This window comes from Rhineura floridana, chromosome 4, assembly GCF_030035675.1.
Source record: "Rhineura floridana isolate rRhiFlo1 chromosome 4, rRhiFlo1.hap2, whole genome shotgun sequence".
NCBI classification, from domain to species: Eukaryota; Metazoa; Chordata; class Lepidosauria; order Squamata; family Rhineuridae; genus Rhineura; species Rhineura floridana.
This window is the reverse complement of record NC_084483.1, coordinates 77,361,343-77,375,110: the sequence shown is the minus strand read 5'-3', so window position 1 is coordinate 77,375,110 and position 13,768 is coordinate 77,361,343. Positions and strand designations below refer to the sequence as shown.

At 42.6% G+C, this 13,768-nt stretch overlaps 1 long non-coding RNA gene across 2 annotated transcripts in view; it reads right to left on the bottom strand.

Annotated features, from left to right (window-relative positions):
* LOC133384364 (uncharacterized) overlaps positions 1-13,768 on the bottom strand; it is an 86,399-nt gene that overhangs the window by 13,801 nt on the left and 58,830 nt on the right. Inside the window, exon 3 of one of the 2 annotated variants that reach the window (XR_009762532.1) lies at positions 2,892-3,012. This is a non-coding gene — a long non-coding RNA (uncharacterized LOC133384364). Of the gene's footprint in view, positions 1-1,173; positions 3,013-13,768 lie in introns of those variants that run through there. The other variant, XR_009762531.1, reaches the window with a different exon arrangement.

The following is a 13,768-nucleotide window of genomic DNA, read 5'->3' as shown; positions in this document are numbered from 1 at the left end:
ACTAATGTACACATTTTGCAAGCAATTTTGCATAATATAATTCATTTTTGTATGTTGTGTTCACTCATATATTCATTTTTATGCACACTTTCCCTAACATATGCATATGGGCAGCCAGTGAGGATCAATGAGGATCATTCCCAGGTAAATGTGTGCTCAGAACATGAGCAAAAGCCCTGAACAGCTGTTTGGGAGGGAAAGAAGTACTGGATGGATTCCCTCTTCCACACCAAACAGCTGACTGGCATAACTGCAGATTTTGTGGGGAAGTTACAGATATTTAAACCAGATATCTCTGTGTATGAGCACAATTGAACTGGGGCTGTAGTCTTTATGCAGATGGAAACTAAAGCTAAGAGGCTGAACTACTTGATTGTTTTATTTATTTTAAAATTTCTGTATTACCTCTTTGGCTGATGGCTTGCCAGATGGTTTAGAATGTAATTAAAAGCATAATTCAACACTATTAAATTACAGGCCAAGAGAGCAGTTTAAGTAAAAGCAACAGAGACACAAAAATAAAGAATAAAATAGCTCAAAGGTCTGCAAATTAATCTGAGACTCAGAAACTAAAGGTCCTGGCAGATGAGAATGTTGGATTCTGATGCCTAAGCCTACAAAGAATTATTGTCCATTGGGCCTTCTTGGAAAAGAGTGTCAGGAGTAGCCAATATGATGCCATCTAAGTGTTATTGGACAATGACTTCCATCATACCTGACTATTGGCTGTGTTGGTTGGGCCTGATCATAGTTGTCCAACATCAGCTATCTCTGAGCTGATTCATCACCCTGGCAAATGTACTGGTCTTTTTATACACTTGTAGACCTTCTTTCCTGTGGAAATGAGATCTATAATAGTACTTGGTTGTCATATTTTTCTAAGCAGAAAGGCTCATATGAGAGCTAAAGTAAGTCCAGTAATGTAGGGTCCTCTAGCTTATAAAAGTGTAGTACTATTTAAACCAATTTATTCCCATTTGTCAATGAGATGATGGGTAGAATCCAACTCACACAATGGGGCTGTCCCTTCTTCTCCTCCTTGCAGTCCTCTATCTTCCAATCTGCTTTGAAGAGTTCCCTAAAACTTGAGAGCAGATTTGGGAGCATGCGGGGTGAGAAATGGAAGGGGGAATCCTGTTGCATGAGCAGAAATCTGTTCCTCTTTCACACAGACAGTGTTGGATACAGCCCCTATTTTAAGAAGTTTCTTCTGAAATTCTAGACGGTTTTAACCTGTTCCTGGAATACCACAGTCAATAAGTGCAGGAGCTACTTCCTAGCATATGCAAGGCACAATGCTTTACTGAAACAATGGGAAATACCCATGCACACACACTATTTCCTTTTTTAAAGGAAGGGTTGGAACATATCCTCTCAGATTAGTGCTGTAGCACAGACAGAAGTACAAGAAGCACTTTTCATAGTCTTTTTAAAAGAGGTGTCTCACCACTGCTACCATAAACAGTGCCATGAAGATTAACTTGCAACCCGATCCATGCATGGATCTGGCATCATCTGGGGATTAGTCACTTATTTTGATTTACAGTGACAGACAAAATAGTAGAAAGCCTGCAATCCTAAGTACACTTACTTGAAATTAAGTCTCATTGAAATCAAAAGGGCTTACATCCAGTACACTCACACTGAAAGGCATCTTTGAAAAACAGCTCACTGCCTCTTGGTGTATGCATTCACTTTCCTATCATGCGCTGAAACAAGGCTACAATGGGGGAGGGGTTAAAAAAGCCATAGCAAGGATGGGCATCTACTGCATGCAGATATGCCTGCTCTGAAAATTTACACAGTGCTTTATCAGTTGAAAAGAAATCACTCATCAGAGCAGAAAGTCATGGTATCATCTGCGGAGAGTAAGGGCATGTATAGATCAACACATGATGAGCTATAATATAGGCCATTTTTCTTTCTTCTACACATTATGCAGATTGTCTCCTACATGTGCCATTTCCACACGCAGGGAGGGGAAGAAAAAGAGACTCAGTCATTGCAGACAAGGCTAGATCCAGCCATTTCCCTGATAATGGAAGCAGTCTCTGACTGCTTTTATTATTCCGCCATTGACTTCCTTTAGCTTCCTGATGCACGAACCTGTCATTTGGAGTACTCTCCACCCTTCTGATAAGTGTTAGAAGTCTCACTCACTATCTCTTCCTATGTGGCTTTCTGTAACTCTCCCCCTCGCTATGTTAATCCTCATTTAGAGCAATTAATCTTGAAGAATAGCCCTATAGCAATCAGCTGGTATTTCTCATGCGAGGAAGTGCTCATCAGTGTCGGTGAGAAAACAAGCTGTTTTCAGAATGTATTCAGCTACACTCAAAGAACGGAGGGATGATGTTATTTGGAAAGGTTCTTGGCATGTTCTGACTATGTCATATCACAAAATAGCCTTATCCTTTGTGGTTATATTTTAATGTCTTCTCAATGGTGCATGTGTGTGTTTCAGAAGAAGGTTATCTTTGGTCAAATATTTCCATCTTTCTGTGTATTATCTGGCCCAGTTCTCCTCTGCAACAAAGCAATAGATGGTCAAGAACGGGTCTAATTTATAATCACTTATTAATATATTTATGGTACATGTGGTAAGGGCATTACCATCTGCTTTGCTTTTAAAGATTTGTTTTAACTGCTGTGCCCACTCTATGAACTGTTATCAGACATGTGTAGCTCTTTATAGTTCTTATTTTCCTGGAAAACTACTTTGGCTGAGCAGCTGATACAAAGCATGCTTAAGTATATTCGATTGGAATCAAGGGTAACAACAGCTTAACCTGATCCACAGTCGTCTACCCCATTTCAGTTCTCCACATGTGACTGTAATCCAGTTCCAATAATTCCTTATCATGTATATATGGGAAAGGTCTGTAGCTCACTGTCAGTGCATCAGCTTTGTATGCAGAAGATCCCGGATTCAATCCACAGCATCTTCAGGTACAGCTGGGAATGCCCCTTTCTGAAAACTTGGAGAGCAGATGCCAGTGAGGGTAGATGATTCTAGAACAGGATGAAGATGGATGTTAATTTTTTTCAGTCATTCCAGTCTAGATGGCTGGTAACCTGCATAGTAAGACTTGAAGACACAAACCTGGGATTATAGATATTGGTAGGAGCAATATAAGATGGCTATCAAAGGTCCACCAGCACTAGGAGAGAACCAAAACTACTCATATAAACATTTTATGAACATTGTATCTCCATTTTCTGTTTTTGTTTTTTGGTGCAAAAATTCCACTTTTAATTGATAATCCTCATCTACTCTGATTTATAGTTGCCTTCACGTGCCCTCAGTGACATCATCATATAGCAACATTCAAGAAGCTACAAAGGGTTGTTACACCATCCCATTCACTTGTGATCCCTCTTTGGGTGGGATCACACATGTGACTAACCTAGAAAGGATTGCTCCTCAATTGCTGTCATTTGCCCTTAGTGACATAATCACATAGCCAAATGGCTATCCAGTGCTGTGAATTAGGGTTCAGTACACACCAAACTAGACTTAAAGCTAAATGAGTCTTTGCACTTTTTTAAAAAACAAAAAAATGCAAATAGTAGCAGTTTTTTTGGGGGGGTGATACTTATTGTGAATGCAAGGGAAGGGGAGTTCAATCATTTCATCTCCTGCTGTAGTTCTGGTGATAAACCATTCTTTTGAAACTGCTGTTTGGATTAGCAGAGAATATCTCTTTGGCAACCTATTGAACAGCAACTTACTTATTTACTTACTAACCTATTTATTTATTTATTAAATTTATATCCCGCCCTTCTTCCTAGTAGGAGCCCAGGGTGGCAAACAAAAACACTAAAAACACTCTAAAACATCATAAAACAGACTTTAAAGTATATTAAAACAAAACATCTTTAAAAACATGTTAAAACAAAACATCTTTAAAAACAACTTTTTTAAAAAAAGCTTTACAAATATTTAAAAAAAGTAATTCTAACACAGATGAAAACTGAGATAAGGTCTCTACTTAAAAGGCTTGTTGAAAGGAAGTCTTCAGTAGGTGCCAAAAACATGAGATGGCGCCTGTCTAATATTTAAAGGGAAGGCATTCCAAAGGGTAGGTGCCACTACACTAAAGGTCCATTTCCTATGTTTGTTTATTTTACTTATTTATTATTTTATTTATATCCTGCCTTTCCTCCCAGCAGGAGCCCAGGGCGGCAAACAAAAGCGCTAAAAAAACTTTAAAACATCATAAAAACAGACTTTAAAATACATTCAAACAAAACATGTTTAAAAACATTTATTAAAAAGCTTTCAAGACATCTTAAAAAAGGTTAAAACATATTTTTTTAAAAGGTCTAAAAACATATTAAAAAGCAATTCCAACACAGACGCAGACTGGGATAAATCTCAACTTAAAGAGCTTGTTGAAAGAGGAAGGTCTTCAAGAGGCACCGAAAAGATAACAGAGATGGCGCCTGTCTAATATTTAAGGGTGGGGAATTCCACAGGGTAGGTTTGTTGTTCTTATGTGCCTTCAAGTCAATTATGACTTATGGTGACCCTATGAATCAGTGACCTCAAATAACATCTGTCATGAACTACCCTGTTCAGATCTTGTAAGTTCAGGTCTGTGGCATCCTTTATGGAATCAATCCGTCTCTTGTTTGGCCTTCTTCTTTTTCTACTCCCTTCTGTTATGCCCAGCATTACTGTCTTTTATAGTGAATCATGTCTTCTCATTATGTGTCCAAGGTATGATAACCGCAGTTTCATCATTTTAGCTTCTAGTGATAGTTTTGATTTAATTTGTTCTTACACCGAATTATTTGTCTTTTTCACAGTCCATGGTATGTGCAAAGCTCTCCTCCACCACCACATTTCAAATGAGTTGATTTTTCTCTTATCAGCTTTTTTCACTGTCCAGCTTTCACATCCATACATAGAGATCGGGAATACCATGGTCTGAATGATCCTGACTTTAGTGTTCAGTGATACAACTTTGCATTTGAGAACCTTTTCTAGTTCTCTCATAGCTGCCCTCCTCAGTCCTAGCCTTCTGATTTCTTGACTATTGTCTCCAGGGCTGGCTCCAAAGGTGAGGCCCTGGCTGAAGGCCTCTGGGGCTACAGGGGTCTCCAAGGGGCCCCTGCACTCCCCTTCACTGATGGCATGCATGCGTGCTACACGCTCACATCCCTGCCATGAGCCAAGATGGTGGCAGAGGCTTCAGCCCCTTAGGGGAACCTCAGCCGCTATCTTGGTTAGGGGCAGAGCTGTGCGTGCAACCGCACAACACAGCTGAGAAAGGTAGGTTGAGCAAGTGAATGGCGGGGGCTCCAAAGCTCTCATCATGTGATCCACGGCAGCAATCCTGACACATATTGTGGAAGGGGAGCGCTGGGGCCCGGGGCAGGCTTATGCCCAGGGCCCCCGGCATGTCTGGGGCAGGCCCTGATTGTCTCCCTTTTAGTTAATGACTGTGCCAAGGTATTGGTAATCTTTGACAAGTTCAATGTCCTCGTTGTCAACTTTAAAGTTACATAAATCTTCTGTTGTCATTACTTTAGTCTTCTTGATGTTCAGCTGTAGTCCTGCTTTTGTGCTTTCCTCTTTAACTTTTTATCAGCATTCATTTCAAATCATTACTGGTTTCTGCTAAGAGTATGGTATCGACTGCATACCGCCACACTAAAGCTCCATTTCCTATGTTGTGCAGACCAGACCTCCTGATAAGATGGTATCACCCCATGATAAGAGTGCAGTGATTGACTAGGTATATAAGCGATAAGACGGTCTTTCAGGTATCCTGGTCCCAAGCTGTATAGGGCTTTGTACACCAAAACCAGAACCTTGAACTTGGCCCTGTAGCTAATGCGTAGCCAGTACAATTCTTTCAGCAGCAGGGTAACATGTTGGTGACACCCTGTCCAGTGACCAGTCATGTTGCCACATTTTGCACCAGCTGGAGCTTCAAGACTAATCTCAAGGGCAGCCCCACATAGAGCACATTACAGTAATCCAGCGTGGAGGTTACCAGTGCATGGACAACAATGGCCAGGATATCTTGGTCCAGAAACTGCTGCAACTGTCTCACCAGTCAAATCTGATAAAAGGCAGTCCTAGCCACTGAAGTCACTATGGGCCTCTAGCAACAAAGATGGATCCAGGAGCACCCCCAGACTATGACCCTGCTCTTTCAGAGGGAATATGAACCCATCCAAAGCAGCTTAGAACCACCAACCCACAACGCCTCCATCTTGTTAGGATTCAGAGTCAGTTTACTGGTCCTCATCTAGCCCACCACAAAGTCCAGGCAGTGGTCCATAGGTTGCGTGGCCTCTCTCAATTCAGATGTTACGAAGCAATAGACCTGGGTATCATCAGAGTACTGCTGGCACCTTGCCCCAAATCTCCTGCTGATGCTCCCAAGGGCTTCACATAGATGAAAAACAGCATGGGGGACAAGTTGGGACCCTGCGGCACCCCACAGTACAATTGCCATGGGGCCAAAAGACAATCACCCAATGCTACTCTCTGAAAACAGGATCAGAACCACTCTAAAACATTGCCTCCAATACCCATCTCATGAAGTTGACCCAGAAGGATACAATGGCCAATGGTATCAAAAACCACTGAGAGGTCGGGCAAGAATAACAGGGTCACACTCCCTCTGTTTTTCTCCCGATAAAGCTCATCCATCAGGGTGACCAAGGCCAGTTCAGTCCCATAACCACGCCTGAACCCAAATTTGAATGGGTCAAGATTATTTATTTATTTATTGCATTTGTATACCACCCCATAGCTGAAGCTCTCTGAGTGGTTTACAACAATTAAAAACATTAAAAACAAATATACAAATTTAAAAACACATTTTTAAAAAGCAATGAAAAACACATGCTAAAATGCCTGGCAAGCTTTAGTAAGCCAAGAAGGGCAAGGGTTAAGAGAAGATGTTGCTCGTTGCATTGTTACAAGCACTTTGTCCACATCATCAGGCTGCATCAACTGAAACCAATCCCATGAAGTTGCAGCAGACATTACACTGGACACCTCACTGGGGACCCCAGTAGATGTAGATGGGACATCAAGGTTGCTATGGAGGCTAGCAACTTTATCCTGAAAGTGCCTTGCAAACAATTCACAGTGGGCCTACGAAGGGTCTGAAACTCCATTTCCTGGAGTTGATGTCAACAGACAATACGGAAAAGCTCCACTGGACAGCTACTTGAGGATGAGATAGTGGCAGAAAAGCGGACCTTCTTCGCCTTCTTCACTGCCACATAGTAGGCACGGTTATGGTGTTTACTCATGCCCGATCAGCCTCACAGCACGTCTTTTGCCACTTACACTCTAGCTGTCGTCCAGCCTGTTTCATTGCCGTTAATTCACTGGTGTACCAAGCTGCAAACCGGGCTCTGCAGTGCCAGAGAGGGCGCTCAAGGGCAACAGGGTTAAGAGCCTGACACGCCTCATTCCACAGTGTGACAAGGGCTTTAACAGGTCACCTGCTCTATCTACTGGGGACTCCCCCAGGGCATTCAGGAATCCAGTGGATTCCATTAGTCTCTGGGAAGGGACCATCTTAATCTGTCCACCACCCCTGCAGGGGAGGATCAGAACCATAAATCTAAACTTCATCAGGAAGTGGTCTGACCATGACAATAGGGTGACATGCACTCCCCCATCTCCAGAACACCCCTTCCTCCATCTGGAGCAAAAACCAAGTTGAGGGTGTGCCCTGCCCTATGCATCAGGCTGACGACAACTTGAAACAGCCCCATGGCCATCATGGAAGCCATGAAGTACTGAGCCGGACATTGAAATCACCCAGGACTATCGTTCTGGACTTCTCCAATACCACAGCTGAGCCAGCCTTCACCAGCTCGGTCAGAGAAGCAACTGGGCAGCAGGGTGGATGGTACACCAGCAGCAACCCTAGTTTATTGTCTCTTTGGCATGGCACCAGGTGCGGGCCCTCACAGTCATCTCCAGAACAGAGTGGTTTCCTGGTGACAAAGATGGAAGTTCAGTAGACCACAGCAACCCCTGTCCCCTGTCCCTGCAGCCTGTGCTGGTGTTGTCCCGAGTATCCAGGTGGGCAAAGCTGGGTCAGATCAACTCCTCCCATATCACCCCCACCAAGGTCTCAGTAATGCACACCAAATCAAATTATGGATGAGTGTGGTCTTATTGTGTACCGATCTGGCATTAAACAACAGCACACATAGGCCAGTGGGAACAGCAGATGAGCAATGAACAACTGATCCGTGGGAGGAGTGGGAGTGAGGAACAAGGTGCAGATAGTCTTACCCTCATCTTCTGTGGTAGCTCACCACCTTCCCATGGCTACAGCTCCCTCGACCCTTGATAACTGAGATTGGGGTGGCATTACCCACATTCTTTCTTACTAAGACTTCTCCTAAACACCTGACATGGGCACAACAAGAGCCCACCAACAAAACCTATCTGAACCAGTTATCCCAGTAAGCCTCTGAGAGAATTGGGAACAGCCAGACTTACTCAATATCTTTTGCACAGGGCACTTCTACTCTCCCCCATCTCACACCTAGGGAGGGCCAGCCTTCTGCCAGTTTCAGAGTCTCACTCTGAAGGTATCTGGCGACTTTCTCCTATCATTGCACAGGCTCTCACCATGCACAGAAACTATACATGTGCCATACACCCGCCCCACTATCAATCAATTCTTGGCTATTTAAAGGTCTTCTATACCACCCTTCATGAAAAATTCATGGATAAATACATTTTCAATAAAATCAGTACACGTAGTGCAAATCCAGAGATTTTTGGATGACACAGATTATCTAGATCCCTTTCAATCTGGTTTCAGGCCCGGCTATGGGACTGAGACGGCTTTGGTCACCTTGGTGGATGACCTACGCAGGGAAATGGACAGGGGGAGTGTGTCCCTGTTAATTTTGCTGGACCTCTCACCTGCTTTTGATACCATCGACCATGGTATCCTTTTGGGTCGCCTAGCTGGGATGGGACTTGGAGGCATGGTTTTACGGTGGCTCCGGTCCTTCCTAGAGGGACGAACCCAGAAGGTGATTATGGGGGATGTCTGTTCGACCCCTTGGCCATTGACCTATGGAGTCCCCCAGGGTTCTGTTCTGTCCCCCTTGTTATTTAATATATATATGAAGCCGCTGGGAGAGGTTATCCGTAGTTTTGGGGTTCGATGTCACCAATATGCGGATGACACCCAACTCTACTTTTCTTTTCCATCTAACGAAACTAAGGAAGCCATCAAGGTTCTGAACCGTTGCCTGGTATCAGTGATGGATTGGATGGGAGCGAACAAGCTGAAATTAAATCCTGACAAGACAGAGGTGCTCCTTGTCAGTAAAAGGGCGGATCAGGGAATAGGGATCCAACTTGTGCTGGACGGGGTTACACTCCCCCTGAAATCACAGGTTCGCAGTTTGGGAGTTCTCCTGGACTCGGCCTTGAACCTGGAGGCACAGGTCTCTGCTGTAGCCAGGAGTGCCTTTGCTCAACTAAGATTGGTACGCCAACTGTGCCCGTTCCTTGACCTGTCAGACTTGACTATGGTGACACATGCCTTAGTTACATCCCGATTGGACTACTGTAATGCGCTCTACGTAGGGCTGCCCTTGAAGTCTGCTCAGAAACTTAAACTGGTACAAAGAGCTGCAGCCAGGATGTTAACTGGAGCTGGGCTCAGAGAACATACAGCCCCGGTGTTGTACCAGCTCCACTGGCTTCCAATCTGTTTCCGAGCACAATTCAAAGTGCTGGTTTTAACCTATAAAGCCCTATACGGCTTAGGTCCAGGCTATCTGTTAGATCGTGTCTCCCTCTATGATCCTGTCCGAGCTTTGAGATCATCTGGTGAGGCCCTGCTCAATATTCCATCCTTCTCACAAGCTTGCTTTGTAAAAACACAGAATAGGGCCTTTTCAGTGGCTGCCCCTAGATTGTGGAATTCCCTCCCTAGCGAGGTTCGACTGGCTGCCTCACTTTCATCCTTTCGTGCCCAGGTTAAGACTATTTTATTCAGACGGGCTTTTAACTAATATTGTCTTTTTAACTTTTACTGATTTAATCTATTTTTAATTGTTTTAAACTGTATATTGCTTGTTTTTAATTGATTATGGTTTTTATTTGTAAGCCACCCTGAGTTCCTTGGAAATAGGGCGGGGTATAAATATTTTAAATAAATAATAAATAATACATCAACATCCACAGTAAGCCAGATAAATTCTACAAAGCTTGACCAACAAATGCAGAAGTGAACAAAAAATATTTTGGCAAGTCTTTTAGCACATCTCGTTTGGCCTTATATGATCATTAATAGACTGGGATTATCCATTTGACAAACACAGGACAGAGAAAGAAGCTACACCCAGAGGAAATAATGGTGCTGAATAGGATGGGGGGGGGAATCACATAAACATTTTTCCTCCCCAGGGGAAAAAACCCTCCTAGGTTCTGGCCCAGAAATAAGTACTGGTGAATATATAATACACACCCCTTCATAGACAAAGTGGTGATATGCTATCCCACTTGTCCCTTATGTTGCTGTTTCCATATGAATACAATTGTGCAGGTATGTCTGAACAGGGCTCTTATTATGAAGATAAAAACTAGATGTGGGTGGGTGTGTTTTCACAAGGAATACTTCAGAGAAAGAGCATGAAATGCTACCATGAGTGCAAGAGGACAGCAATAACTCCCAACACAAAAGCCTGTCCTAGGTGAATATTCATCACAGGGAGTGACCTCTTTTCATAATCAGAACTCTTTGGATAATGGCTGGCTTCCTTTCATATGGTCAGAAAGTGCAACTAGGAGGTATCTTAGTCTAAACTTTCCTCAATCACTTTGCTTCTGAAGTTGTTAGAGGGCATTGATTTCAGCAAAAAATTGTTTGCAACACAGTATTCTGTCTGAGTGAAAATGGAAGAGAGGAAAGTGTCATTTCTTCCCTTTGCATCCTGAAAGGAAAAGTCTCTGAATTGATTGTTCTCAAATTGCTGGCAATTTGGTAGGCAATTTTCTTTTTTTAAAAAAAGTGTTAAATACCTTAAAAATAGGACTTGAACACAAGCATTAAGGAAAAGGCATGTATATTTCAATAAATAAATTACAGTTATTTACTTGTTTCCTTTCTCCTTGGTGCTAAAGACCTGTTAAGACGGCTCTCGTTTCAGGATAACAGTTTCTCTGTTCTCAATCTCTGACATGCGGATGTGCGAGCTGCTTCATGGCACATTGGTTTTCACTGCTCCACACAACTGCATCCAGAGACACACGATCAGGTTTTCAAAGTTTAAGGGCCAAATCATTTGTGATACAGGAAATTGTGACTTTTTAAAAAAAATTAAACATGTATAGGTTTGCTTGTAACAGTAGCACTGACTGTGTGCGTGGTATGTGTATGTTAGTTCATCCCCTAAACCACTAAATCACTCTTTCTCAACCTTTGGATCCCCAGTTATTGCTGGACTACAATTCCCATCATCCTTGACCATTAGCCATGCTGGCTGGGAACCCAAAGGCTGGGAAAGGCTGCCCTAAACCCTTTAACCAGTTTTTATCAACATGTTACAGGTGCTTTACCCGATAATATATATTATCGCTATATTATATGTTTATGTTGCACTGCGCCTAGCTATGTTTCCTATGAAACTGTGGTATGTAAATATTTACATACTTAAATAAATAAATAATTCTGTGCCATTTCCCCATCCTAAATCACCTTCTTGAAGTGGCTAACGGAGCAGGGAGGGGAGGAGAAATAGAGGCACAGATGCTATGTCTGTGGTTTCAGCCTAAAAGTGATATGGTAAAGCCATCACTGCTCAAAGTATGTATTCTCCTCTCTATGTTGCCTCTGGAATACAGGTTTTGCAGGTTTCTAAGGCTGTGATCCTAAACCCTCTTCCTTCTGGGTAAACATGAATAGGATTTCACTGTATGACTGGCAAAGTCTGTTTGACCAAAGATGAAGGCAATAGAAAAAGAACAAAAAAAGAAAAGTGTGTGCGTGCGTGACAGAAATGTGGGCTACAACACTTTTATCAAACTACTTTTAGCTCTGTTAAAACAAATGACAGATCTGAATGTCTCCAATATGGCATGGGACAATGTATAGATAATTGATACATATTATGTGCCTGTCTCCAAATTGTGACTAATTTACATACGGGATATTTGTCCTTTTGGAAAAACAAAATCAAAGACCACCAGGGGACAATGCTTTGAGACCCGCTGAAAGAGAAAAGGATTCTTTCGCTGGGTAGGGAATGGGAGGGGCCAGGAGGACACACAAGAATGGGAGCTGCAACCATACTCTTACAACCACAATCCCCAGTAGGGGGTGGATGGAGTTAGAGACAGGAAGTGTGAGTTCAAACCCCGTTCACCTTTTTGATGACTGGCCAGCAACAGTCAAGTCAGAGTCCTAGGAGGCATTGCTAGATACTCAAACCCACCCTTCAAGCTCCACAGAGAGGCTCCCCATCCCTGCAGCCATAGCAACAGACAGGTAGTGGAGACATCATGGGGGCATTTGACACTGCCAGCTGCCAACCAGATGGCTTAATCATGCACATGAGGACTACATGGGTTGCAAAAGAAGCCCTAGCCAGGTGGAGCTTAGTTGCATAGTCAGGCAGTCCTAGAGCACAATTCAAGAAATTACCTCCCACTGACAATGGCTGGAAAGGCCACCCACACAGGCGTGCTGCTGCCTGAGCCAATCCAGGGGAGTGCTGCATGAGTCAATAGCTAGGTTCCTGCATCGACCCTAGCCCCTTTGGCCCATGTGACCAATTGCCCTCTGCTATTATAGGATGGCAGCATCACAGAAGGCAACACTGGCCACTCCCTAATCAGCAAAATTGTGTTCTGCTACATTTTTATTGTTATTAAATACCAATAGTCTTTTCTGGTTTTTTATATTTTAAAAAACATTCCCCTTGCTTGCTTTGTAAGTTGCCTTGGAAATTTTAATGGAAAAGAATATAAATGCTATAAATAAATAAATAATGTCTAAACATAGGTATAATGGGTATTTTTAATCTCTCTCGCTCTGTCTGTCTCTATTACATGGTTATAAGTAGGATTGCCAGGTCTCCGGTTTTCTCCAGGTCTCCAGATGAGCCACCCCAATCTCTGGACTCTTAGCTTTCATTTTTTAAAAATTAAGTTCCCAAATGGCCTGCTTCAAGAAATGTCAGCCACCCCCTGCAACTTCTGTTACTACCGGCTGCTCTAATCCCCACCCTTTCAGGTTTTTAGCTAATGAGTGAACTCAGGATTGTGATTGACAAGGGATTTGTTGATCTCCAGACAATAGCTAAAATTCATTGCAACTTCTGAAAACAGTTTCCTTTTACTGCTTGTCTGCAGATCAGGAATTCAGTAAATTTATAGCTTTCAGAACATCAAAAGTACTTTCTCGGTGCAGGAGAGCTGAATACATTAGGCCTTGCTTCTGAGTAAACATTCATAGAATTGCACTAGAACAGAAGATCACAGAGGATCTTGGTAGGCATGTACAGTGAACAATTTCAGTTATGACTATAATAAAAGTGTACATGCAGGGTTTTTTAATTACTGTAAAAATAGTATGTTATACATTTTATCTTTCAAATAATTTTTGAACAGAAATTTTGAAAAGTGTACATGCTGTAGCTTACGATGCCATTACAATATATTATACTTTTCTAATTATAAGGAGTCCTACAACTTTACATTTTCTTGGGCTGTTGAAGATGGCAGATTATTTCTTATTCATAGCCTGTTTTG